We start from the raw sequence: 6,003 nt of genomic DNA, 5'->3' as shown, positions 1-6,003 counted from the left end.
TGTACAGGGCGATTCCAATGGTCAGTGGACTCCTGGCTTCTTCATTCCTTGGTCAGACCCGTGTAGCTGCGTGCCAGACTCATATCAGCAGGAGTCTGTTGCTGCTGCTGCTGCTGCAAATGCAATGTTGTTGGTTGGGAGGCAGGTGGGCGGGCAGTTGAGGAACTGACTACACTTCTGGGAAATTTCTGTTCTAGTTTTATGGCAGAATCAGCAGCTTTAGCAACGGGTACAATAGCCTGTAAAAACAAAAAGTTTAAAAGTTTAAAACCCACAAAAATAAATTAAAAAAACCCCATAAGTTCAAGTTGGCATTGGTCTTTCTTCGTTCTTCGTTGTCGTTTTTCTGCTACTTTGGCCATCCGGGCTCTTTGCAAAGCTGCAAAGAGACTCCTAGTGCTTTTAAGAGTCCTTTAACAGGATTCCTTCAGTAGAAAATATTTAAAGTGGCTTGCCGGGAGTGGGGGCTCATGCCTGATAATGGTGTTTCTGTAAGCAGAGGTGGTACTTTAGGGTCACAAGAGGAAGGGGATGTGCCTGAAGAAAAAGGCTTTGCTCACCTGTGGGAGGGAGGGGTTAGTGCCACGCTGAAGGTCAGGCATTTGTGCCCCAACCGGGGTTTACTCCATGGACTTCATCTCTGCAGCTTGTGTCATCTTCTTGGCTGCAGGGTTTATGGTCTCCATTAGGACTTAATAGTGTTACAAACTGTGGTTTGCACACAAGTCTACAGTTTTCACATGGAATCTGTCCGTTCTAGGGATCTTGTGATGTTAAGACTCGGGTGCATCCCGGAATTTTGCACCCCAATAGTTGACAAAGAAAGATGAAGCAAAAAAGGGACTTTGTAGCTATAAACGGCACACAAACAGGCTCAGTTTAAAACAAGTGCAAGAGTTATTCTTACAAGGCAGCCATAGGGGGGAAATGTGGGTATTGGTGGTGGTGGTATTTGCTTTAGAAAGAGATGGGAAATTTGTCCAGGGAGGATGGGTAAAGATTCTATAGGACTTTGGTGAAGTTCTTGGGTAAAACCAAAGGAAAGCAGATGAGACAGATTAAGGAGGGGGGAAGAAATTTGGGTTAAAACAGCAGATGTGCCAGGAGGGGGGATAGCAAGGTTTTGCTAGCTGATGGGCTTGCCAGATGTAAAAGATGCAATACCTGGCCTTGTGTGCAGTGGGGATTTGGTGGGCTGGAGTTGTGGGTACCTCTTCGGCAGCAAATGGGATAGATGGGAGAATGGAGGGAGAACCAGGGGCTTGTTTGCTCACAGCTCTTTAACAGCTGCACTAACTCTTAAGAGGTTTGAAACTTTGCTTTTTGAAGGGCCTGAATTGTTGGGGCATAATCAGGACAGGGTGTTCCTTCAGTTCTGTGGGAACAAAGACAATGAAACACATTTACCCAACATCCTTCACTTAACTTCCATAATACTGGCCCTGTGGCAGACTTTTGAGGCATGAATCAGTAGGACCACCTGTGTAGAACTTAAACGTGTTCTGAGAGAGCGTGAATAGGAGAAGCTTCCAGTGGATTGTACCCTACGAGGCATAGAATCGCATAACAAAAGTTAGTGATGAAATGATCCTAACAATCTGCACGTAAACAACCTTTCAATGATGGAATACTGAGAAAAGGGCCTCACTTTCATAGAACACAATTTTGGAGCAGGAGCTGCTTGCAATTAATAAGCTGTGGGGCCTGCCCTCTTATTATCTTCATGTTCACTGTTTTATTCCATTTGGTGGCTGAATTCCACCCCCAGACCAATTACTACAATTTCAGGAACTCTGTTTGCTTGTGTCCTCCTAAGAGTATGGCTCTTTTTTGTTTGTGTATACAATGGTTCTTTCTCTGAAGAAATCCAAGGGTTGAAGTAGAGGTTCTTTCCCTTTTTACTTATGTTAGAGACACCCCCCTTCAACTTAACGATGCCTCATCAGAAGTAGGCATCCGCTTGCCTTGTGGGTAGGAAGAAGAGTTAGTCCAAAGTCTGCACCAAGAGCCAGCATCTGCTGGGGACCTGGGCAGATGGGATAATGCCAGCTCTTATCTCATCATGGTGGTCGGAAACACGTCAACTGCTAGATGCAGTTATAGGCTAGTTCATCAGCATTTAAAGCTGCAGTTTTGGATTCTGGTTCACATGCTGACTTTAGAAGTGGTTTGGGGGCTGGTTATTCTGAACCAGAGCAGATTACATTGCATACAGATCCACGTGGCCCTGTGACCTGTTTTGCCCCTTTCCCAACCACTTCTGCTGTAAATGGCACTCGCGTAAGGCTCCCTCTCAAAGTGATTAGATAGATACTCTAAAGCACAGCCTTTACGCATAGACTTTACATAAATCCACATCTGACAGGACACAGCTATGTGTACATTGAATGTTACCTTGGGGGCTAATACAGTTCATGCATATATTTATTTACCCTGTTCTTCAGCTGAAAAGAGGTTCCCAAAGTTGTTTACCAATACAAGAGTCCCTGCCCTCAGGCTTACTGACTATAAAAGGTGTGACACAAAAACTTGCATCGGTTCCTCTGCACAAATCCATGGTTTGAGTGCACTGTCCACAGTTCTGGTTGCCACATCTCAGAAAAGTTACTGTAAAACTGGGAAATGTGCATAAAAGGGGGACCAAAATGATCAAGGGGCAGAAGAAACTTCCTCAGGAAAGCTTACAATTATTATGGCTTTTCAGAAAAGTAAACCGGGAACAACAGGATGGAGGTGTATCTCATAGGGCAGGCATGTCCAACCAGTAGATCACGCTCTACCAGTAGATCTCCAGCTGATCCTGGTAGATCGTGGGACCCTTATCGATTGTGGGATTAAATAAAGTTTACCTAACGTTAACAAGCAAAAGCTGAAGAACTCTGGGCAATCTACCCACCCCACCTCCTCCCTCCAATGACAATGGGTAGATTACGGCCAGTTTTTTATATGTACTAGGAATAAATCACAGTCTCTTGGGGAGTTGGACATGCCTGTCATAGGGGAATGGGATTAGGGTGAGGAGGAGCCTTGTATAATACCTGAGAGCATCCAGTTAAACTAAAAGATTTGCTCTCTTTTTTTACACAGGGCCGAATTAATGAACTTTTCTACCACTTGCAATAAAACACAATTGCAGTATCGGAACCAAAAAGCTTCTGAATGCCAGTAGCACAGCTGTTGTTGCCTTTGTCTCCTGCTTAGGACATTTGGTTGGCTGCTGTGAGAACAGGGTGCTAGGCTAGAGGGGGGCCCTTGAGCTTGATCTACCAAGGCCACTCTTTAGTTTAAATATATGTTTGGGTGTGCTTTTTTACAGAGGCTCATCCATGAGTATTCCCACACATGGGCACTACATGACATCACATGAAAGAGCTAAACTAACCTTTTTGATAAACCTCTCCTTCAGGATGACTTGTGACATGCTTTGTGGCTCTCACCTCTGTGTCCTCTTTGTGATATTGGGCACAATTGCAAGTTGGAACCTTGGGCAAAAGACGTCTTGCTTCTGTGATCAAGCCAGACATTTCTGAGTGAAGAATTGGCTGTGTTTCTTATCAAATCAGCAGGATGGAAATCCTTAACAATTCCAAGTAACACCTCACTATGACTTACTTTGAGCTGCCGTGAGAGAAGCTGGTTGTATTTTGGGGTCAAATTAAAGGCAGAAAAAGAACTGCCACTCTTGGAACCCCTCTTTTACAGCTTTGATAATACTCTATTTGTTTTTGCACCCTGTCCTTCAGAGAGCAGCCTGAGCTTCTGCTCAACAACCCAGTTACCAGTTTTCCATTCAGAGTGTTCAGGTTCAAAAGCCACTTTCTCTGGTTTTTACTCTTGGAAAATAAGCAATCTTTTTTCTGGACTTTTTTCTGGTTGCTATAGGAATATGGGAATCTTCCGTTAACACTCCCTTAATTGGCTCAGCCAATGCTATTTTTGTCCTGTGCTTCCACCCCTTTTCACTCCATGGAATTGAGGAGCTATTCAAAGGGAAAGCTGAAGTTGGAGATCTTTAGCCTTGTGGGCTAGTGGTTTGCATGGAAGCTCTCCCCAATAGCAAAAGGAAAGAGCCATCTGTTTTCTGAAAATACATAGGAAAGCTGGCTGCTAGAACATTTTATTTATTGTGAGTAGGATTAGGGCTCAAGCAAGCACTTGTTTCACCTCATTTGGCTGACCTAACTCAATTCTCAATGGTTCCAAAACAAGCAAACACAAAATTTCAAGCACAGAGAAATAGTGTTAATAAAATTTACTCAGAACCTGCCTCAAGGGTCTTCTTAGGCCTGATCGCTTTTGTCAGGCAGGCCTCACATTAGTACATCCTCCAAGAAATGTGCTACAACTCAAAAGGTTCTACTCCTGTCTGCTGGGACACTTGTATAATACTTGAATGAATAGTGGGTTAAGAGTGTCACACTGGGACCTGAGAGACCAGGGTTCTAATCCCCACTCAGCCATGAAGCTCACTGGGCGAGACCTTGGGCCAGTCACTTGAATGAAGCCAACACATTTCAGCAAAAGAGGTGCTTCCTTTCAGATCTTTTCTAGACCACGGCAACTCGGCTGTTCCATAACCTCAGCACTTATAAATCTGCAGGAAAGGTCAAGGACTGTCCCCTTAATGTATAAGGATGCACACTTTGGTTTTTTCTCTTAACCTGCATCCCAGTTTCTGCTGCTCAGCCTGGAGGGGACAGCCCTCTGCTTTCCAAAAGTCCATTTTCCATAAGTCTTGTCCAAAGTCTTGCTTCTCACCCCATCAGACACTTCCAAGCTTTTTTCGAGGCTACGAAAGCTTAGTGCAGGCATCCCCAAACTGTGGCCCTCCAGATGTTTTGGCCTACAACTCCCATGATCCCTAGCTAACAGGACCAGTGGTCAGGGATGATGGGGATTGTAGTCCAAAACATCTGGAGGGCCGAAGTTTGGGGATGTCTGGCTTAGTGTGTAAAAGAAAAGGGATGGGCAGGAGAGAAAAGCTAACTGAGGATTTTCTTATTGATGAATTATTGTATTTTTCTGGGTATAAGATTAGGTTTTTTCCCTTTAAAATGTCAAAAATTATGGGGCGTCTTATACATGGATAGTGCCCCCCCCCATTTTCTTAAATCTGAGTCCCCCAAAATAGGGGAAAATACAGTATGTGTTGTATGGGCGGGGGAGCCATTCAGCACTCTCTTTCCAAGTAAGACCAAGAGCCTTTGGGTAAAATGAGCCATACTGCTGGTAACATCTCCTGCCTACACCCATTGCAGGGAATTGGACTAGATGCCCCTTTGGGGTCCCTCCCAACTCTACAATTCCGTGATTCTATAAAAAAGCAGCTGAGCAGAGAATAAAAGCTCCAGCATCTTCTTTAATAAAACACAAGTTGACAGGACACAAGTCTGGTACTACATGATACAGCGAGAGGGGCAGATTCCCCAGAGGGCTTCCTCCCACCTCCCTCCCACCCACTGACAGGCCTGTGCAAAAAATAGTGCCAGAACTATCTGTGTTCTCTTTAACGCAAGTCCCTACCAAGTTGGACTATGCCACCAATTCCCTTTGAGAGTTCCTGCCATCCAAGACCTGCTCAGATGGACCCTCCCTGTAAATGTGTCCAATTCCCCTTAAATCCTTTTTATCTCCATGCTGCCACAAGTGTCCCTTTGCTTAAACCAATTGTGTGAAGGGATTCGCAGTTGAGAGGGTGGGCAGCCATGCATTTGTGGCTGAATTTGTGCAGAGAGATGCAGGGCTTTGAGGAAGAGTGCAAATTCAAGTGTGCGTCAACGGGATGTCCACATTTCATTCCATATTGGACATTTGACAATAAGACAAGAATTTTCTTTTAGCAGCCAGTGCTTAACAGATAAAATACACAATAAATAAATAGACACACACACACACACACACACAATAAATTAAGTTAAAAACCTGGGCAGCCATCTCTGTGAGAAGGGCTGGGTCTGTATGAGAGCCACTGGCCCACAACCCACCCGCTGCCACTGCCCTGGG

This window comes from Zootoca vivipara, chromosome 11 (assembly GCF_963506605.1).
Source record: "Zootoca vivipara chromosome 11, rZooViv1.1, whole genome shotgun sequence".
Taxonomy (NCBI): Eukaryota; Metazoa; Chordata; class Lepidosauria; order Squamata; family Lacertidae; genus Zootoca; species Zootoca vivipara.
This window is presented reverse-complemented; position numbering follows the sequence as displayed.